General features: G+C 43.9%; 1 protein-coding gene across 3 annotated transcripts in view; it reads right to left on the bottom strand.

Annotated features, from left to right (window-relative positions):
* Positions 1–419, bottom strand: part of FAM20B (FAM20B glycosaminoglycan xylosylkinase) — a 45,441-nt gene extending 45,022 nt beyond the window's left edge. Inside the window, exon 1 of one of the 3 annotated variants that reach the window (XM_070267788.1) lies at positions 309–419. The gene's annotated coding sequence lies outside the window, so the exon portion shown is untranslated. Of the gene's footprint in view, positions 1–103 lie in introns of all 3 variants that reach the window. The other 2 variants (XM_023640625.2, XM_070267790.1) reach the window with 2 other exon arrangements.
* Between the last annotated feature and the right edge of the window lie 22,839 nt (positions 420–23,258).

Here is a 23,258-nt window from a genome sequence, read left to right as displayed (position 1 = left end):
GCGCGCCACGCACCGCGCCCCGCCCGCGTGCCGGCCCGCACTTCCCGCCCGCCCGCCGCGCCGGGGGCGGGGGTCGCGAGTCCCCCGCCCCCACGCCGCTCACCTGCCGGGCCCTAGGCTCGCTCCATGGCCGCCCGCGCGGTGCGGTGCGGCGCGGCCCCGGCCGCCCCCGCCGCCTCCGGGGAGGGGCAGCCCCACGCCGCGCTCACCGCCCCCAGCCGCCGCCGCCACTGCGGCTCCCGCCCACCCCCGGCCCGGCCATTCCCCGGCCCCCTCTCCCCGCCCGGAGCCGGCGGTCCCACACCCACCCCCCTCCTCCGCGGCCCCGACAGTTGGTAACGTCCTAGCGTAACGCCTTCCCCGCGACCAATCCGAGGGCCCATCCTGCGAGGCCCCACCCCCGCCCCGTGGGTGGGGCTACCGGACCAGCTCCGGACCGCCCCCCTTAACCCTTTCCGTCCCGGGCCGGCGCCGCTTAACTCTCTCGGCGCCGGCTCACCTCTCCTCCTTCTCCTTGCCGGCCCGCCCCGCCCTGCTTACATAAACTGACCTCTCTCTTCCCTCTTGCCTTCGCCTTTTCCTTCCTGATTTTCGTAAGCAGGTAGACAGCCAGGCAGCGGGACTGGAAGGTCGGGGCGCCTTAGGTTAAGTTCTATTTGTGAGAAGCAATTTTCTTCCTTCTTTTACCCTTTTAATTTGAGTCTGCTTCTGCTTCTGCCTGTCTAAATGTATCCTCCTTGCCCGGGAGAGGCCAACCTTCCGACAGTGAGTGCAAATCGCGCTTCCTTCACACCAGAGCAAAGCTCCTCGCTACATTTGGTGCATTTAACAAAACTGCGATTAGTTTACTGTAATATTAGTTGTTTAACGTCTGTCTCTTGCGATGGACTGTAAGCTCCATGAGGACAGAGGAGTTGTCTTTGGGTCTCCAAGGCCTGACACCCAGTAGACTCCCTATAAATGGTTTGAATGAAAGATTCTTCCTCCTGTTGTTTCCTTTCCACTGACTCCATACAGAGCATCTGCTGTATAATGCATCCATTCATTTATTCACCATATACAAAGCTTGGACTTAGAATATCTGTCCCTATAGTATAGTGCACATTACTCCATGAGATAAGATATGCGATGAGCGAAAGGCGGAGCTGACTTTTTTCAGGCTAGCTAGTTCATTTAAGCAGCAGAGTGTAGTGGAAAGAACTCTTCCTTATAGGCTGTATGATATTGGGTGTGCCACTTAACCTCTCAGAGTATCAATTTCCTTATTTGGAAAATGGGCATTAAACATAATACCTACTTCACAGGGTTGTTGTGAGGACTAAATTAGGAAATGTGTGGGGAAAGTACTTGCAAAGTATTGCATAAAGTTAGTTAGCAGTCATGTGTGTATTTATTGAGCACTATCGGGAGATCCTAGAGGAATAATTGTTCTTGACTCTGGCCTCTGACAATCTAGTTAGGGAGGCAGCCCCTCAGCAGAACAGGTTCCTCACTGCGAGAAGGAGTGGACAGTCAAATGTAGGAGTTGTATTGGCCTCCACTGCATATGGTGGAAAAGGTTTGGGGTCGTTTTCTGACCACGGAACACATAATTCTTGGGAAAATGAGCTGGATGGCGATGAGAGTCTGCCTTATTTCTCTACACAGGAACTTTGGTCTGCCTGCAGTCAGCTAATCTCCTCCAACCTCATTCACTGCATCAGGAGATCATAAAGCAAAAGGGCAAATCAACAGTTCCTCTAAGACGCCTTACCCCAAGGGGACTCTCCTTTCTTGCCTGAAACTCTCACAAGGGCAGTGAGGGTAGACTGTCCCTCTGTCACTGCCCAGAAGGCCCACACATCCTGCAGCCCAGTTTCCTAGTGATCTCCCCTGTCTTTAAGGACCTTCAGAGAGGAGGGTTCATGGCCTTCTAGGCAACCCACTCCAGTGCTGAATTTTACCTCCATCACATCCTTCCATCCACCTCATGTGCTGCAGAACAGACATACCTCCTTCTCTTCTGTCTTCGGGGAAGGAGAGCCATAGGTTCAGGGCCTCTGTGGCAAAGGCTTTCAGACAGCAAAATTGTTCTGTCCCCAGTTTTCTGTTCACTAGGCCGCATTATCCAGCCTCTTTGTGAATGTATGCCCAGCACCAGCACAGCATCCAAACTCCAGGACGTTGCTTTCTGCCCTCTCCTCCTGTAATGGGCCTTATTTCCCAGCCAATCAATAGTCAGTGTATTCTAGGTATTGTAGGGGATGCCATCATTTAAGAAGGGAACTCTGCCATCAAAGAGTTTACATGACTAGCACACAGGAAGCAGCGGCAAGGAATACGGGGGACTCAAATTATGCAGCACAGACTCTGTGATCGCTGACAGAATCAGGGTCCAGGAATACCAGTGTGGGCTGGTATTGTCAGGGAGGGAGGATTGAGGTGAGCAAAATATGAGTGGGCGATGAGAGGAACAATATGAACCAAAGTTAGCTAATTTGTTCCTGCCTCCCTCCCTCCCTCTCTTCCTTCCTCCCTTCAGTGAATGTCTACCCAGTGCCAGACACTGAGCTAGACCCAGGCCGTGCAAAGACAAAGAAGCTTTCGTCCTCACCCTTGAGCAGCTTACCATCTGGTATTAAGACATAGGATGGAAGGTCAGGCAGAGCCCCCATTAGGAAAGTCTGAGGGCTTTGCCAAGGCTTCCAGGATGCTTCTTTCACAACTCATGTGATGTATTGTGGTTCTATCTATCTTCTTCTAATCTCCCCCTTTGCCTCTCTCTTCCCTGTCCCCAACCTGCAAAGCTCTTAAAGACACAGACTGACTTTATTTCATCTTTATTTCCACCTGTGGAGTGCCTCCTGCAGACTCCCTTCTCCACACTGATGTGTTGAAGTGCACTGAGTTGAAATCCAAGCAGGAATTTGGCTGTCCCCCTCCAGCCATGGCGGTGCACACACATCCTCAGCAGAGGTTAGTAGCCCGAGTGGAGAACCCTCCAGTGGCTTGCCCACTGCCTGCAGAAGTGAATAGCAACTCCTCTGCTTGGCATTTCCAGTCCCAGTCCACCTTTCCAGGGCCATTATCTGTTATCTGTTATCTGCCCTAAGAAGATGGTAACTTCTCCTCCCTATCCTGCCTGTCCTAAAGGGCTCACTTGCTGTCTGAGGACATCCCCTTTCCCAGCTCCCACAGTTGTGTTCATGCAGATTCTTCCTCCGGAACTTGCCCCCTCACCCCGCCCCTCTCCACCTGTGAAAATGTTACATATCTCTCAAATGCCATTTGCTTGTGAAGCCTTTCCTGACCTTTCCAAGTGCATGTATTTTCCTGAGCATCTAAGACTCAGTACTTTGTCCCCCTTTTGTGGTATGGTTTGTATCGACGTCTTTGGGGATATGTCTGACCCCTTCCCCTGGAGTGTAAAGCCTTTGGGGCTGAAAACAGCGTTGTAGTCACATCTGTGTCTTCTGTAATGCTCACGCTGTACTGCACTAGCACTGTAGTGCTTACATGGCCCGTGGTAAACACTCAACACTTGAAGGGGAAGTTTTAGGAGAACAGGTCCTGCAGACATGGGAAATCAAGAGCCCTGGAGGTTTCTTTCTTGGCCCCTTCATTATTGTGCTTTCCTTAAACTGTTTCAGAATTTCCAAGTATCTGCCAATTTGTCAAGCCCCAGGACTCAAATAACAGTCCAGCAATCCGGAGGTATAAGGGGAGTATTGTCTCAAGGTGCCTGCATACACGAACACAAAACACACACACACACACACACACACACACACACACTCCTTTTAAGAGAATACACTCACAGTGAAGGATCCTACTGAAACTACTTAAGTAAGTTCTACATCAAGAAAGTTGAGGGGAGCTGTAAGGGGCTCGAGCTGTTCCAAGGTGCTATGAGCCTGGGAGTGGGTGAGGAGGGCGTGAGTGAGTGAAGGAGCACAGGGGGCCCTGCAGGAGCGTGGGCTCTGCCTCCTCTGCTGCCCTCAGGCAGGTTTGTTCTCTGCTTGGGTCTCTCTCTCTGTGGACCGCTGCTTCTGCATTTCTGTCCCAACTGGGCAAACTCCTTTCTTTCATTTTGCCACTGGCTCTGCAGAGCTCCTCCTGGCCCACTCCTTGCTTACAGCTTCCGGACTGCCCACTTAACTCTTCCCCTGGCACCTCAGCCAAGGCCATCTGAGTGAACCCCTCAAGTCCCAGGGAGAGCATTATAAAGCACACAGACACCCAACTTTCCTGCCAAGAAATTCGGGATGCATATTCTGAAAGTGGTGAAAATCTTTGTCATTTTTCTCCACCCTAGTATTATGGGTTTTTTTTTTTAAAGAACAGCTTTATTGAGATATAACTTACACACCATAAAACTCACCTGTTTAAAGTGTACAATTCAATGGTTTTATTATATTTACAGGGTTGAGGAATCATCACCACAATCTAATTTCAGAACATTTTCATCACCCCCAAAATATGGGCCATTTTCTCTTTTATTCTGAAAATATATTCATCTATTTACTTAGTTACTTTTGTTTTTTAAAATCTGCTCATTAAAAGCAAAAAGAAAAATACATTAAGGGGAAAGTGAAATTCCTAGAATTGCTAAGAATGCAAAGGCATTGTAGCTCTCAAAGCTGTATTTCACTTAACTGCCACGTATGGCTGCAGTCATTTAAATTAACTGTCCCAAAACGTGCACCTTGTTGTGGTATATGCTCTTGAGTGAATGTCCAAGGCCACATCTGAACATTTTCCAGTTTGTTGTGCAGTTCTCTAATGCCAATGGGCTCTTCAGTGGCTTTGGCAGAGACAATGTTGCAAATGCCAGATTGCTAATTCCCACGAGGCAGTCATTTTGTAATATACTTAGAATGATACCACATGCACATGGGTATTTAATACAGATTTTTTTTTGCTCTGATGGAAGCTCTTTAATTTTTATTAACACGATTTAATGCGTGAAGTCAGAGCATTAATTACTGCATAAGGTCATTGCAGCCACATGGAAGTTCTCAAACTCACCTCCTGTCATCCACAGGTAATGTGCCAAGGGGTTAAGCAGAACACTTTGAGCCTCTCTTGTGACTGACTCAGGGGTGTGCTAAGGCTTCAGTCCTCAATCTGGCTGCACAGGAACTTTTAAATATCCCTGTGCCAGCCTCCATCCTCAAAGGTTTGAATTTAATTGTCTTAGGGGCAGGTCCTAGCAAGGGCATTTTTTACAAAAGCTCCCATCTTATTCTAATTTGCAACCCAGGCTGAGAACCACTGTTCTAGCAACCATGTTAGTATCATATTAATAAGTTGAACCATGTGAAATTACCATCTTCTTAGGGCAAAACCAGTTGAATATTGGCAGTTTCATGTGATTCAGTCTAATATAAAGACAATTGATTTTTATTTTCGAGGGGGAGATAAGATTGGTCTTTCGGAAGACGTTCTACAGGAAACCTGACATTTCTCTCCACACCCCTGTCCTCCAGTGAGTGAGGGTGTGAAAGATGTGACAGGGAAGCCAATGACCTGGCTGGTCAAGATGCTGCCCCTGGTGGACCGGACCCCTTGCATCTCTCTTTCCAGAAAAGCTTAAACATTCAGAAGCTGTGGCTGCCAGACATAAAAGGAAATGAGCAAAGCAGGCCAAGGGTGAGACAGCCAGAACTGCTGAGGAAACAGAGAAACTCAAAGGCATTTGTATTTAAGAATATATATATTTTAAATACAGGGCATGCCAAATAAAACATATGGATGGAGGAAATCCGGTGCTCAGGCCTGCAGTTCGTAACCCTGTCCTACAAGGTTGATGTTCATAAAACAGGGAGGTGGCCCAGAACAGGGAGGACAAGATACTTGACACAGAGGGGCTATGAGCCCAGGGAAAAAAGAGCCAACACCTCACTGCCCTGGTGTGTCCTCAGGGGACCTTGTGGGAGAAATTGGGAGGCATGACATTTGGGAGGGAGGTCCCTCAGGGAAGGGAGTGCAGGGGACCCATGAGGGGAGTGTGCAAGAGTTTTCAAAGAGGTTAGGAAATCCCTGGCAGAAAGGGCGATACCAGGATAGTATCTCCTCCATGGCAATGCACAGGAAAAAGGGGAAAAAGAAAAACAGTTTAAGACAATGCCCAAGACCCCCTCAAACCTGTTTCTCCTCTGGTATTCTGGTTTTCATTTAATGTGACCACCACTCACCCAAACGAGAAACACCAGTTGTCCTAGACTCATCTTCCTCACCCCCACCTCCAGTCTGTACCAAGTTCTGCCAACCATGGCTCCTAAAAGCTCCTTGAATCCAGCTTCTTCCCTCCAGCCTCACTACCACTGCTCCTTTTTCTCAGACTCCTTTTTCTCCCTCCTGGATTATGGCAATGGTCTCTCTTCTGGCCTCTGTCTCAAATCTTCCCACCTCAACCCTTTGCAATCCATTCTGGAAAATCCATGTAGAAAAACTACATCTGGGAAGATCTTTCTAAAAGGAAATCTGAGCCATATTTTAGCCTGCTTATAACCTTTTAGTGACCCAGAGAATGAAGCCCAAGGCTCTCGGCAGAGCATACAAAACCTGCAGGGCTGGGGCACGTGCCCCTACAACCCTCTCTGCCTCTTTTTCCACACACTTTGCATTCTGGAACTACTGAGCTGTGTAAAGCTCTCCTGCATATCCCATGCTAGTTCATGCCTATATGCTTTTGTTCAAGTTGTTCTCTCTGTCTGGAATTCCCTTCCCATCTTCCTCCAGCCTTACTCATCCCTTAAAACGTCTTTACTGAAAAGCTAAGTACTCCATCTCTCGGCTCCCCTAGGACCCTGCACATCCCTCCATCTTTTATTGATTTAAGATCTATTTTTTTTTTTAAATATAGGCATTAACTATAAATTTCTCTCTAAACACTGCTTTAACTACATTCTGTAAGTTTTGGTATCTTGTGTTTTGTTTTCATTTGATTTTCTAATTTCCCTTGTGATTGATTCTTTGATCCATTGGTTATTTAGGAGTGTGTTGTTTAACTTCCGCGTATTTGTGAATTTCCCAAATTTCCTTCCATTTTGGATTTCTAATTTCATTTCATGTGGTTGTAAAACATACTTCATATGACTTTAGTCCTTTTAAATCTTTCGAGGCCTGTTATATACCCTAACACATGAACTATCCTAGAAAATGTTCCTATTGCACATAAGAAGAATGCATATTCTGCTGCTGTTGGGTGGCATGTTTACAGATCTCTAGCTCTAGTTGGTTTATAACGTTCAAATCTCCTATTTCTTTGTTGATATTCTGTCTAGTTGTTCTATCTATTATTGAAAGTAGGTAGGTATTGAAGTCTTCAACTATTATTGTTGAATTGTCTGTTTTCCCCTCAATTCTATCAGTTTTTGCTTCATGTATTTTGGGGCACTATTATTAGGTGCATATGTGTTTATAATTGTTATCTTCTTGATGGATTGACCCTTTATCCTTATAAAATGTCCTTCTTTGTCTCCAGCAACAATTTTTGCTTTAAAGTCTATTTTGTCTGATATCAGGAAAGGCGCCTAAGCTCTCTTTTGGTTAGTCTTTGCATGGAATATCTTTTCCCATTCTTTTTCCTTCAATCTATTTGTGTCTTTGAATCTATAGTGTGTCTCTTGTACATATAATGTAGTTGGATTATGTTTCTTTAAATCCATTCTGCCAATATCTACCTTTTAACTGTAGTGTTTAATCAATAATGTATTACAGATAAGGTAGGAGTTCTGTTTGCTGTTTTGATATTTGTTTTCTATATGTCTCTTCTTATTTTTTCCCCAGGAAGATTAGCCCTGAGCTAACATGTCTTATGACTTTTAGTTCCTTTATTCCTCCACTACTGCCTTCTTTTGTAAGTCAATATTTTCTAGTATACTATTTTAATTCTCTTATTTCTTTTCCTATATATTTTTTGAGCTATTTTTGTAGTGATTTCCCTGGGGATTACAAGTAACATCTTAATTTATAACAATATAGTTCAAATTAGTACCAACTTTATTTCAATCGTATACAAAAACTTTGCTTCTACGTAGCTTCATTCCTTCTCCCCTCCTTTGTGCTATTGTCATATAAATTAAATCTTTATGTATTGTGTATCCATACAGATTTGTAATCATGACTGTCCTCTTATTATGTTGAAATCATCTGTTTCCCAGGCCAACTGAAAACTCTTTGAGAGTATGGACTATGTCTTAGTCATATTTATATACCTAGAATCTGGTAGAGTGTCTGGTATACACTAAGTGCTCAATAAATATTTGTTGACTGAAAATAAAATGGATTGAACACTGAACTGGTCAACTGAGACTAGAGAACTTTTACTAGATCACTGAATAAGGATGCACAAGTGGTTGAACTAAACTCATCTCATCATTATTTGGAATGCTTGTATGCCTATTTAGTGAAGTCAATTAGTAGTGGGTAATTAAGTTATTCTCAGGCAAGTCTAATTCTTTGTAAGTTCTAGGAAAGTATTGCTTATATAAAAAACATTTGATTCTGAGTGGCCCTTCTTAGTATCTACTTGGTACTCATGTAGTGTGTTGTGGAGGAGTGGGTAGTGAAGGATGGATTACTCCCTGGTTAGATCTAACAGGTGGTGTGAGAGAGAAAAGGGTTATTGTCAGGAGAACGGAGAGTTGTTATGAGAATGCTGCTTTTAAAAAGTGCTTACAGAAGGAAGCAAACCAACCTCAAAAACACCAAAAGAGAAAACTTTTAATAATAACAGTTGGGCAATATTATCTGATGTCAGCAACAAAAGCAGTTCAATGTCTTACTTTCAAGGACCTCAAAGTAATGAAGTCTCATGCAGGGATGTACTGACCTTGGATTTGGTCCAGTCTCCTCGTGTGGCTGATGTAGAAACAGGTCCAGAGTTGAGTAACTTGCCCACAGTAACACAACTAGAGTGGAATTAGACTAGAGATTGGATTCCAAGGCCAGTTCTCCCTGCTGGTACCCAATGGATGTGGCTCTCTGATAACCTAGGACCACTTTCTCACCTCGCCTTGCCCTCCCTGTCAGACAGGAGCTATGTCTTTCTGGTTCTGGCTAGTGATTAACTCTTTTAGCAGCATGCATTTCTCTTAATATATGAGGCAGACACTATTGGTTTCCCACCCTACGATCATTCCCTCCCCCTTCCCTCTCCTTTCAGCCCCTTGTAGGGGCTGGACATGCTAGAACTTGTTTTTTCGGCCTCCCATGCTGCTGGAATACGGACATACGACCAAACCCAACTGATGAGGAGAAATCACCTGGAGGGTTTCTGGAAAAGGCTGTCCTCCTTACTAAAAGGAGAATGATGAGGGAAAAATGTCCAACTTCCTGACTTTGGATGCAGCTCTGTGAAGAGGTTATGTGTGTAGTTTGGCAGCAACTTTACAACTATGAGGGTAGAAACCTAAAAATGAGGCCAACTATCTGAAGAAGGCAAAAGGAAAAAACCGAAATTGCCAGATACGTTTTTTTGTATTTTTAAACTTCATTTAACATTATGTTTGTGAGATTCATCTATCTTGTGTGTAGGTATAGATCATTCATCCTCATTGATGAATAGAATTCCATGGGGAGAATATGTTACAATTTATTCACCCATTTTTACACTTGATGGACATGTGGGTAGCTTTCAGATTTGGGCTGTTACAAATAGTGCTGCCATGAGCTTTCTTCTGCCAGGAAGAACGCTTGGGTTCGCCTAGTAGTGGAGTGCTGGGTCACTGGGTATGCTTGTGTTCAGCATTAGTAGATAGTGCCAGTTTTCCAAAGGGGTGGTGCCAGTTTACACTCACCTCAGCAGTGGATTAATGGCAGTCGCTCCACATTCTTGCCACCTGGATCCCTTCTGAGCCACCGAATTAACCAAGCCTGGAACTGTCTACTTCCAACTTGTGTGTTTAAGCGATGACTGGTCAGAGTCTCTGTTACAAGCTGCCCAGAGCTTCCTAACTGAGGCTCTCTACAAGGGTAGATCAGAGTGCTTTGCACTGAAAGCCATCTTTCCTTTAAAAGTCAACCACTTTCTGACCTATGGGTCACCCACTGCCATCAGAGCAGAGCCTTAGTTTCTCCTTAGGGAGTGGCACGTACGTTGCCTCCTTTTCATTACCACTGCCATCACTCATCTAGGCTTCCTCATTTCTTTCCTAGACTATTGCAATACTCTGCTAATGGATTTTCTCATCTGAGTCTCTCCCCACTCCATTGTATCTTTCATACCACCCGCAGTATTAACTGCCAGATACACCTCACAGTTGAACTCCTGAGGTCTCCTGGATAATCTAATAATTACTGAAATTATTTTCTTTGATAACACATTTAGCTGTCCAAGAATACACGGAAAGTCTTCTTTGCTAACAGGCAACTAATCACCCAGTATAGTAACTACCATTAACCGAGAACTCATTTTGTTTGCCAAGCCCTGTGCTAAGGGCTTCATATATATTATCTCATTTTATTCTCACAATAGTCATAAGAAGATCCATGTGCCAGTTATCAATTTATGCCCTCTCAGCTCCAATCCACCCTTCGTTGCCTGCCCTATGAAAATCATGTTGGACCTTTTACGTATTTTTCCTTTGCTGGGTGGCACCATCCAACATTCAAAGAAGATTTAACACCTATCCTTCTCAAACTATTCTAAAAAATTCAAGATGGAACACTTCCTAACTCATTCTACGGGGCCAACATCACCCTGATCCCAAAGCCAGACAAGGACAACACAAAGAATTTATTATTAAGAATTTATTATTAATTAATTTATTATTATTAAGCTTTGCCAGGAGAGGGCGCTGGAGAGGCACTGCAAGGAGGAAGGGCTTTCCTTCTTGGTTCTGGCGTGCCCCTCTTAGCTAGCCAGGCTACTGTAGTGCACAGCAGCCATCTGCTTCCCCAGGCATCCCTCTTGGCGACTCTAGGGGACACCTCTCCATAAGTCGCTCTTCCTAGGATCCTAGAGGGTGGGTTTTGAGCAAGTTTAGAGATTTCCAGCAAGTCCCTCCGCAGCATCACTGCGACTTCTCTGCTACTCAGTGAGGCACGACTGTGCCCCCTCCAGCAGAGTCTGGATCTCAGCCCTGCGAGGCGGAGGGGCTTCCCTGGCACTCTCTCTCTCAGAGGGTGGGGCTGCCCCTTGTATCTGTTGTTCTTGTGTTCTGTGGAGTTTTGTTCACTTTTTACCAGCCAATCCTTTCTTACTCCAATCCACTGTTAATAGTTAATAATTCTTTGTATTAAACTTTTTCTGTTCAAATTACTGTCTAGTCTCTACTTCCTGATTGGACCCTGAAGGATAGAGTCCTTTTCTGATTACCTTTTTTGTGTTTTTTTTTTCCTGGAGTTAATGATTGTTTTTCTTTTTCATTTGTCTCTATTATTAGTATTTCGATCCAAACACCTCTGCCAGCAGACTATGTCTCCTCTCTGTAAACGCAAACCTATTAGCTATTCTAGCAATTTCCCCTTCTTTAATAAATCTTTCCTCAGAGCTTTCTGACTCCCTCGCACATGGACTTTTTGCCCGTTTTACCTGGTCTGCCTTCAACACCACGTCAGGAATCTCCTTGGATTCTCCTGTGTGGGTCACTCATCCATGTGCTTCCAAATGTTGTCGTTGTTGTCTCCTCGTTCTTCCTCCCTGTCTTTGCAGGTGTATGTCTTTAAAAAATGCCCTTTCAGATCCTAGTTACAGGCCCAGGTTTATATTTCTTTAGTCTTGCTTTAAAGCAAGTTTTCATTTACTTGTTATCCTTTGTAGAGAGTCTGTTTGTTAATATCCCTGCTAAAGTTCTAATAAAGGACTTATTTTATTTAGGGGAAAAAAACGCTTTTATTGTTCTTTTAGTAGGGTTTGGGAAGAACCAAAAAGAATACACCTGCGTTTATTGTGTCATCTTTACTCAAAACACTTTTGAAATCTGCTTTTTATTTTTAACTTCACAGTATATCCTGAACAGCTTGCCACATTATTATATATGCTTTTACTACAACATTTCCTTAAATTACTACAGCATGTTAAAAGATCTTTGGTATTCTGTGCTGAGCATATACTGTAATTTATTTAGCAGGTTTCTCTTTGTTGGACATTTAGGCTGTTTGCTACTGAGAACTTTTTATAAGGGTTGTGGGTCAGACCTGTATAGCAGAGATGGAGGTGCTCACTCAGGACCCTGACAGACCTAACACAGAGGCAGCTTGTCATGTACACGGTACAGTGACACTCCCAGGGGCTCTGGAGAATCCATAAACAGCTGGAATTATCTTCTTTGATGGCCCATCCCACTGTCAAGGGCGGAACATCCTGACTGCCTTCTTACTTAGCTGCCTGCTAATCAGCAGCTTACCCTAGAAAAGGCAAAGGTCATTATTTTCAACCTGTCCTCGGTTTTTCCTTCTCTCCTCTCTCTCTACTGCGCAATTACCTCCTAATTTTGCCTTTGATATATGAAATAAATTTATTATAGGCTTCCCTTGCATGCAAGTAAATAGTGTGCTAAAATTAGTTTTATGTCTTTGATTTAGTCTCCAACACTATTACATACGATGTTTCTGTGCTCATCCTCCCAGCTAAATCGCTGTCCTCGTCCAGGATGGTCTTCCATGGATAAATCAGCCGCTGTGTGACTTCCGGTGGGTGCTGTGCCGCCATCTTGGCCCACCTGACTTCAGCACATAATGTGGGGGAGAGCAGCTTTCAGCATCTCCAGTTATAAAATGTACCAAATATTGACATAATTACACAGAAATAAATATAGGGTGCTCAATGAAAAGCTAAGTCCTGGAGAAACTTACAAGGCAAGTGAAAATAATCTGACCCTTCAAGTCTTTGCCCTCCTCCATACACAGACACAGACTGGCAATTCACAAGTAAATGCAAGGTTTTCAACATCCAGCAGTTGGAGTAATGAAAAAAAAAGCCAGAAGTAAAACACTATACAGTGCCTTTCCTTGTCCTTTTTTAAACTCAAAAGAGGCCCAAGCAACAACATTCTCCTTCTGAGTTGAAACCAACAGAGGCCGAGGCTGCCGCGGGACAGTGCTCCTTTCATGAACTGAGTGAAGACTGGGCTTATTCATAGAAGTCGCTGGACAGGTAGACCACACCCTCTCTGGGCTGCTGCTTGTGAACCCGTGGCTAGGCTGGGCCTGGGTGGGATCACTGACCTCCAGAGGGCAATATGGGGTCTGCTTCTGAAGCGGCCTTCCTCTGTGGGAGCACGCTGAGGAGGAAGCTTCAATGTCAAGTATGATCTGTCGCTCTGGAGAGTCAGGCTGTCAGCTCGCCTTTCCTGAGCTGCTGCCGCGTGCCGGGCCTGGGAACAATACAGGGCAGTCATGTGGGGAGACAGACACGTACACCCGGAATCACAAGACGGGCTTTTCATGCCGCTCGCTCACGTGACGAACACCCACCTCCCCGCGTTTGTGGCAGTTCTACAATTCCAGTAGAGGAGAGTTTTAGGGGAGCCCATCTGGTTGGAAGGCGTAGCCATGGAACTGGATGGAGCAGTTTCTTCTTAGATCGTACACTGCACGGTAATAAATATAGCAAAGTTTTCCAAAGATGCTTTTATTCATGTACGTAAGGTTGAAAAAATGTTGGTTTTCCATATTGCATATTTCACCCAGTTTAAAAATCTTTTCTTTATTTTATTATTACAGGGGGAGGTAGGGGAAGCACTGGTGGAGATTGTAGGAGGCATCTAAAGACCCCCAAACCCCCTCTTGGGCTGCCTCTAGCCGGGCCTTGCATTAGGCACAAAAGGATGGCACCCAACACTGTCCCCATGGTGGAGGAGGTTACAGTGTTGTGGCGAGTCACTGTGCAAATAAAAAAGGCAATACAGGGTAACGAGCGCTGCTCATTAATCGTTTACTGGATGATTCTTTCATTGTTTATTGAGTACTTACTGGAACCAGCTACAGTGCTGGGCCCTGAGGGTACAAGAGTCCTCGTTCCTTGAACTCATAAGGCAGGGAGATCCTAGGAGTAGAGTTGCCTGATAAAATACAGATACTCACTTAAATTTGAATTTCAGATAAACAAGGCACAATTTTTTAGTATAAGGATGTCTCATGCAATATGTTGATTTGCTCTGTCTGGCTGCCCTCCCTAGGAGAGACCATAAAGAATGCAATGTGCTCAGGAAGGCGGAGGGAGAAGGACTTCCTTCAGGTCCCTGCTTAAGTGGCATCTCCTTGGGGAGGCCTCCATGACCACCTCAGCACCCTGTAGCCCTGCCCCTCAGTTGCTCTGAAATTACAGTGTGCATGTAGGTGTTTATCATCAGTATCATCCAGGAGAGGGAAAGCTCCCCCAGGGCAGGTCCTTATCCATCCTATTCACTGTCCTAACTCCCAGCAAGGAGGTGTGCAGTAACAACTTGTTAATCAATGAATGTTCCTGGGAAGATGGAAGGAGGGCATGGTGGTCAGGGGCGACGTCACAGGAGAGGTGGCATTGGATAGGGTCTTAAGAAGTACATGTGACACCACAATCAAGTGGGATTCATTCCAGGGAGGCAGGGATGGTTCAACATCCACAAATCAATCAATGTGACAGACCACATTAATAAAGTGAGGAATAAGAATCACCTGATCCTCTCAATAGATGCAGAGAAAGCATTTGACAAGATCCAACATCCATTTATGATAAAAACTCAATAAAATGGATATTGAAGGAAAGTACCTCAACATAATAAAAGCCATATATGACAAGCCCACAGCCAACATCATACTTAATGGTGAAAAACTGAAAGCCATCCCTCTGAGGACAGGAACAAGACGAGGGCGCCCACTCTCACTGCTCTTATTCAACATAGTACTAGAGATTTGGCCAGAGCAATTAGGCAAGAAAAAGAAATAAAAGGAATCTGAATTGGAAAGGAAGAAGTGAAACTTTAGCTATTTGCAGATGATATGATTTTATGTATAGAAAACCCTAAAGAATCCACTGGAAATCTATTAGAAATAATCAACAACTACAGCAAAGTTTCAGGGTACAAAATCAATTAAAAAATCAGTTGCATTCCTATACACTAACAATGAACTAGCAGAAAAAGAAATCAAGAATACAATCCTATTTACAATCACAACACACAGAATAAAATGCCTAGGAATAAACTTAACCAAAGAGGTGAAAGATATGTATACTGAAAACTATAAGACATCATTGAAAGAAATTGAAGAAGATGTAAAGAACTGGAAAGATATTCCATGTTCATGGGTTGGAAGAATAAACACAGTTAAAATCTCCATATCACCTAAACCAATTTACAGATTCAATGCAATCCCAATCAAAATCCCAATGACATTCTTCACAGAAGTAGAACAAAGAATCCTAAAATTTATATGGAATATCAAAAGACCCTGAATAGCCAAAGCAATCCTGAGAAAAAAGAACAAAGCTGGAGGCATCACAATCCCTGACTTCAAAACATACTACAAAGCTACAGTAATCAAAACAGCATGATTCTGGCACAAAAACAGACAACCAGATCAATGGATCAGAATTGAAAGCCCAGAAGTAAAACCACACATCTATGGACAGTTAATCTTTAACAAAGGAGTCAAGAACATACAATGGAGAAAGGAAAATCTCTTCAATAAATGGTCTTGGGAAAACTGGACAGCCACATGCAAAAGAATGAAAGTAGACCATTATCTTGCACCATGAACAAAAATTAACTCTAAATGGATTAAAGATTTGAATGTAAGAAGTGAAACTGTAAAAACCCTAGAAGAAAATATAGGCTGTACACTCTTCGACATTGGTCTTAGCCACATCTTTTCGAATACCATGTCTACTAGGGTAAGGGAAACAAAAGAGAAAGTTAACAAATGAAACTACATCAGACCAAAAAGCTTCTGTAAAGCAAAGGAAACCATGAACAAAAAGGAAAGACAACCCACTAACTGGGAGAAAATATTTGCAAATCATTTATCAGACAAGGGGTTGATCTCCAAAGTATATAGAGAACTCACACAACTCACCAAAAAAACAAACAACAACCCAATTGAAAAATGGGCAGAGGATACGAACAGACATTTTTTCCAAGGAAGATATACAGATGGCCAATAAACACATGAAAAGATGTTCAACATCACTAATTATTGAGGAAATGCAAATCAAAACTACACTAAGATACCACCTTACACCAGTCAGAATGGCTATAATTACCAAGACAAAGAACAACTAATGTTAGAGAGGACGTGGAGAAAACGGAACACTCATACACTGCTGGTGGGAATGGAAACTGGTGCAGCCACTTTGGAAAACAGTATGGAGATTCCTCAAAAAACTGAAAATAGAACTACCATATGACCCAGCTATCCCACTATTGGGTAGCTACCCAAACAACTTGAAATCAACAACGTAAAGTAACATATGCAACCCTGTGTTCATTGCAGCACTATTCACAATAGCCAAGACATGGAAACAATCCGTAGTCCTATGATTGGATAAAAAAGATGTGGGGTATATATATATATATACATATATATATATATATGTATATATATATATACAATGGAATACTACTAAGCTGTAAAAAAAAGACAAAATCATCCCATATGCAACAACATGGATGGATCTGGAGGATATTAGGCTAAGCAAAATAAGCCAGACTGAGAAAGACAAACACCATATGATTTCACTCATCATGTGGAATATAAACAAACACGTGGATGAACAAAACAGTTCAGTGGTTACCAGGGAGAGGGGGTTGGGGGCTGGACACAGGGGGTGAAGGGGAGCACTTGTGTGGTGACGGACAAGAAATAATGTACAACTGAGATTTCACAACAATGTAAACTATTATGAACTCAATAAGAAAAACAAACACCAGGATGGCAAAAAAAAAAAGAAGTACATGTGCGGAGGAGGGAGGGGACACGACCTTGTGGGAACAGAGGGTGCTCTGCATAACCAAGGCTAGTTGTCCTCGAAGGCCCTGTCCTGCGGTTCTCTCCATGTGGATAAGTCACAGCTCACGCCCTCACCCCCCCAGGTGGGAGGAGCCCCGAGTTATGAGTAAGATGGATATAGTGGGCCATAAGTTGTCCTGTGTCCCCATGACCTCAGCGAATAAATTCTCCCTTAGGGAGTCGTGGGGGCAGCTCAGATGTTTCAGAGTGGGACGGTCTAGAGATTAAAAAGCAAACATGCAGGGATGGACAATGAGCTAATGGCATTTCACAGGACCATGATAATTTCAAAGCCATGTCAACAGCAAGATAAGAAATCCAATTCATGAATGTCTGCTCTGAGCCAGGCCGGGTGCTAGTCCTTGAAAGCTTCTCTCATCTGCCCTTCCTGCCTGAGCTCAGAGGCGTGAAGCCCAAGGCCATGACAAGAGGGCAGAGTTCTGTTGTGGGTGGTTTTTTTTGCCTTTTAATAAAAATTTTAAAATTTGTGTATAGTACATTTCACGTTTTTGGGTGTACAGTCTGTGCTTTTTTTTTTGAGGAAGATTGGCCCTAAAGTAACAGCTGCTGCCAATCCTCCTCTTTTTGCTGAGGAAGACTGGTCCTGAGCTAACATCTGTGCCCATCTTCCTCTACTTTATATGTGGGACGCCTACCACAGCATTGCTTGCTGAGTGGTGCCATGTCCCTACCCGGAATCTGAACTGGCGAACCCTGGGCTGCCGAAGCGGAACCGCTGCACCACTGGGCCAGCCCCTGCATTTTTATATTCAGATAGATTCTTGCAACCACCACCTCAGACAGAATACAGAACATTTCCAACACCCAAAGATTTCTCCTATGCTGCCCTTTTGTATCCAGACCTTCCCTCTTATCTCTAAACTCTGGCAACTACTGATCTGCTCTCTGTTCCTAAATTTTTGTCTTTCCCAGAATGTCATATATATGGAATCATATAGTATGTAACCTTTTGAGACTGGATTTTCACTCAGCATAATGCATTTGAGATTCGTCCATGTCATTGCATCTATCAGTAGTCCATTCCTTTTCATTGCTGAGTAGTATTCCATTGTACAGATGTAACAGTTAATTCATTCACTGTTCAAAAGACATTTGGGTTGTTTTCAGTTTTTGACCATTATGAATAATGCACATATAAATATTTGTATATAGGTTTTTGTGTGAAATAAGTTTTCATTTCCCTAGAATAAATACCTAAAAGTGGATTGTTGGGTCATGTCGTAGGTGAGGTTTGATTTTTTAAGAAATCACCTGTTTTCCAGAATGGCTGTACCGTTTGACATTTGAAACGGCAGAGTTTTGTTGATCTTTCATTCATTCCTTCCTTTCTTCCTTCCTTTGTTTTTTCTTTCTTTCTTTTAAATTTTTATTGAAGCATAACTTACATGCCATCTTAAGGGCAACATCCTAAGTGTAAAACTAGATGAACTTTTGTGTATATGCGGACACCCCCCCACCCCCCCATGTAACTACCACCCGGATCAAGATATAGAACATTTCTAGCACCTCCTCCCAGTAAATACCCCACAATCCTGGGAAGGAATTGCCATCCTGACTTCTATCACCATACATTAGTCTTGCCTGTTTTAGAACTGCGTTTAAATAGGATCATACAGTATGTAATCTTGTGTCTGCCTTCTCCTCACTCAACATCATGTGAAATTCCTCCAGGTTGATGTGTGCTGCAGTATCTCAGTCTTTTTTGTATTGCTGGGTCATGTTGCATTGTATGAATATGCCCCAAAATGTTTACTCACTCTCCTGTGATGGACATTTGGGTTGGATCTAGTTTTTGTCTATTAGAAATAAAACTACTCTGAATATTCTCATCTGTATGTTTCTATATGTTTTTGGTGAACACAACCACTCATTTCTGATGGGTATATACCCAGGAGTAAAATTACTGGGTATCTTTAGCATTCATAGAAATTGCCAAACAGTTTTCCAAGAGTTGGACCAATTTACAGTCCCAGCAGCAATGTAGAAGATCATTTTAGCCACTCCAGTGGCAGTACAGTGGTATCTCATTGTGATTTTAATTCTCGTTTCTTTGCTGACTAATGTGTTGAGCATCTTTTGACATGTTTATTGGCCATTTGGATATCCTCTTTTGTGAGGTGCTTGTCTAAATGTTTATCCTTTTTTTTAAAGATTTTGTTTTTCCTTTTTTTCTCTCAAAGACCCCTGGTACATAGTTGTGTATTTTTAGTTGTAGGTCCTTCTAGTTGTGGCATGTGGGACACCTCCTCAGCATGGCTCGATGAGCGGTGCCATGTCCACGCCCAGGATTCGAATGGACGAAACACTGGGCCACCTGCAGTGGAGTGCGCGAACTTAACCACTCGGCCACGGTGCCGGCCCCTGTTTTGTCCATTTTTAAATTGGATTCTCTGTGTTGACCTTTCTTTGTAGAAGAACGGAGGCCCTAAGAAGCATCTAAACTTAGCCAGTGATCACTTCACAGAGAAGATTGACACTGGCCCAGGAGCAAAAGATGCTTTTTGGGGTTCGAGTAGGAGCAAGGGAGAGGGGAGCTGTCTTCTCTGAAAACTTGTGTGGCCTGGGCGGTTCTGTGTGGCTGGCCCACCCACCTCAAAGATCCTGAAAGCTCCTTTCCCACTCCTGGCCTTTCTCACAAGCCCCTTTGGTAAATATTGGGAGATTGGGGTCTTGGGAGGGACCAGCCTTTCCTTTTGGATCACAGTGCTGACTGCTCTTCACAACCAGTTGGGCCATGTACTGCGTGAGGACCTTTCTGGTGGGCGGAGTGACACAGGCTGCTGTTCCAGTGACACAATTGCTCCTTTAATGCAGTGAGACACCCCTGAGGGAGCTGTACCACCTAGGTGCTCTGGCAGTGTGTCCAAGCGGGGTTAGGGGACAGCTGGAAGACTTCACCTGCCCACACCCCTGGGCCTGTGACAATGCCTCACAGGGTAAGTTATATCTACATCACTTGTCTTTTGGGGAGTGTAGTTGAATCATTAAAAATTATTTTTATTGAAGTGAAGTGTGTTTATAGAAATGTTCAAACATCATACGCTTACAGATAAACTGTCACAAAGTGAACACACCCATGTAACAACCACCCAGGTTAAGAAATAGAACATTTCTAGCATCCCAGGAGCCCCCACCTGCCCTTTCCCACTCTCTCTCTTTGTTTTTCTTGAAGGTAACCACTATCCTGGCTTTTAACAACATACATCAGTTTTGCCTGTTTTTGAACTTTATGTAAAGAGATATACAAAAGGAATTGTGCAGTTATATTTTTCTTCTGACTTTTTCCACTCAACATTATGTTGAGGAAAGTCATCCACATATTTGCATGTGGTTGTAGACCATTTATTCTTCTTGCTGTAGAGCACTCCTTCAAGTGGGTACACCACAGAGTTGTCATCCAGCCCACTGTTGCTGGATATTTGGGTTATTTCCAGTTTTGTTTATTACAGGAAGCACTACTATGAATCTTCTTTTACGTATCATTCAATGCAATATGCACGCATGCCATTTCTATATATACTTAGGTGTGGAATTGCTGGCTCGTAAGGTATACATGCGTTCACCTTCAGTGAATGCTGCCAAAGAATTGTCCAAAGTGGCTGTACTAATTTACACTCTCAGCAGCAGTGTGTGAGAGTTCCTGTTGCTTCTCTTGCTACTGTCAGTTTTCAAACTTTAGCCATTCTGGTAAGAATTATTGCTTTTAAACATTTCAGTCATGACAACTAGCAAGAGGAGGCGCCAGAACTCCAACCCAGTTCTATCTGCATAAAATTTCCTGAAGGTAGGGGTGGGGCTCAGAAGAAGGTGGCTGGAGCTATTTCAAGAGCCCCCACGTGGTACTCATCTCCCTGATCCTCTTCTCTTGTCAAGTAGAAGTTTTAGGCTTTTCAACCTCACTTATGTTAAATATCATCTAGCAGTTCCACTTACCAATGGGCAGTGACCTTGAAATTGCAATATAATTTATAAATTAAGCACAACTACTAGTAAAATAGTTAAATACCTTGGGTTCAGGACTTGGCAGGCTCTCTTGAACCTTTTAAAGTCAGGTTGGCCTTTTCCAAAGACAATACACAATTTGTATTTAAATTGGCCCAAAACAGTGACTTGGACGTAATAGATGCTCAGTGTTGGTTTCCATTAGTAAAATACATCTTAGATTATTCTAGAAGAGATATGATATTTCCTTCAAGTAACTGTAACATTGACCCTCAAATGTCACTAAGCAGAGTAGTCCCGTGGACACGCCCATCAGACAGTCACTTGAGTGCCCTCCTCTTTCTCCAGCTTCAGAAACAAGGATTAGCAAAGGCTGTAAAGAAATAGATGGTGCTGGCCATGGGTTCTGGGTGCAAGGCTCAAGGAGCATGTGTGCATTCATCTGTGTGCACCTGTACTTCTACACACACACACACACACACACACACACACCAGTGGTTCAGGATGGAGGAGAATCAAGCCATCTGTACCCCCTCTCTCCCCAAAAAAGCCTTTCCTTCACCATTTCAGCATTGTACATTGTCTCTATTTTTTTTTTTTTTTAAAGATTTTAGTTTTTCCTTTTTTCCCCAAAGCCCCCTGGTACATAGCTGCATATTCTTAGTTATGGTTCCTTCTAGTTGTGGCATGTGGGGTGCTGCCTCAGCATGGCCTGATGAGCAGTGCCACGTCCGCGCCCAGGATTCAAACCGATGAAACACTGGGCCGCCTGCAGCGGAGTGCGCGAACTTAACCACTTGGCCATAGGGCCGGCCCCTGCATGTTGTCTCTTAATGAAATAGTTTTCCTTTTCCGTCCTTGGGAAGTGTAGCAGAAGGCCAAAATACATGAGTGCTGTGTCCAAGCTGCTTGGGTTCAAATCTCAGCTGTGCCGAGTCACAGCTGTGTGAACCTGGCCGTGCTGTTAAATCTCTCTTAGCCTCTGTTTCCTCATCTGCAAAGTGGCCTAATATTAGAGACTATTCCACAGGATTGTTTGAGGCCTAAAGGCAGTAGCGCGTGTGAAGAATTTGCCCAGTGCTCGGCACATAGAAAGCCCATCCGTCAGTGCTAGCCATCGTGGTGGTGGTTACTGTTAAGTGGTTCCCATGGACCAGGCTTTACCTGTTTAAAGTTGTTGGATGGTGAGAGGGGTATTGGAGTAAACAATCTTCTCTTAGGGATGCACCTCTTGGTGCATACTGTTTCAGAAAGTTCTGGGCATGTTCACTTGTTTAGCAATCATATAGCATTCCCCTTGTTGGAATATAAGCTGTATGAGGTCAAGAATTTGTCATCTTGTTTACTGCTATATCCCCAATGCCTTGAACAGTGTTCGATGCATATTGAGGGCTCAATAAATGTTTGCTGAGTGAATAAACATTGTTTAAAGGGCACTGGTCTGTCACTGCTCATAAATTTGAAGTCCATAGACCTGGATGTGGAATGGAAGGATCGTGGCTGGGGGCTAGAGAAGCAGTGGAGAATTTCAGAGAAGAATGCGGACAAAGTGGGACCTCCAGAGGGAGTGGGAAGAGAGAATGGAATAGCTGGCGAAGCAGACCTCATGCACACATCTGATAGGTCTCAGGCGGGTGAGGTCTTCATGGTGAAGTTTACACCTATGCCCACTCCTCCTCCTAGCCCCAGGGTCTCGCCTCAGCGTGAAGACAGCCTGACCCAAACAGCAGGAGCCTCTCTCTGTTCTGCTTATTTTGCTAAAGTCTGCTCTGCCCACCCTAAGATCAGACCCTAACCAGATGGGGTCTGGATGAGACTAAACTTCCTCTTAATGAAACGATGGGGAGGGTCTGTTTCTCTAAGGACTGGATCTAGCAGGCAGAGGGAAAATACCAAATCTCATTAGTAGGGGCTGGCCCCGTGGCCGAGTGGTTAAGTTCGCGCGCTCTGCTGCAGGCAGCCCAGTGTTTCCTTGGTTCGAATCCTGGGCACAGACATGACACTGCTCATCAAACCACGCTGAGGCAGCGTCCCACGTGCCACAACTAGAAGGACCCACAACGAAGAATATACAACTATGTACCTGGGGGCTTTGGGGAGAAAAAGGAAAAAAATAAAATCTTAAAAAAAACAAAAAAAACCCCACAAACTCCCATTATCAATGAGGACTTCGTGGAGGCCTCCAGATGGCAGCTGAGGTGGACTTCCCACAGAAAACAATCAAGTGAAAATTTCCCTCATTCCCAAAGCTTCAATTTCCCTGAAGTTTGGGAGAACAAGAGAGTCATTAAATGTTACATAAACACAGTAACAAAGATAATAATAATAACATGGAAAATGAGTGAGCCTGATTAATCATTTTAGCTTGGAGGCAGAGA

Source organism: Equus caballus, chromosome 5 (assembly GCF_041296265.1).
Source record: "Equus caballus isolate H_3958 breed thoroughbred chromosome 5, TB-T2T, whole genome shotgun sequence".
Classification (NCBI taxonomy): Eukaryota; Metazoa; Chordata; class Mammalia; order Perissodactyla; family Equidae; genus Equus; species Equus caballus.
Note: the sequence above shows the minus strand (reverse complement) of the source record. Positions and strands in the feature narration are given on the sequence as shown.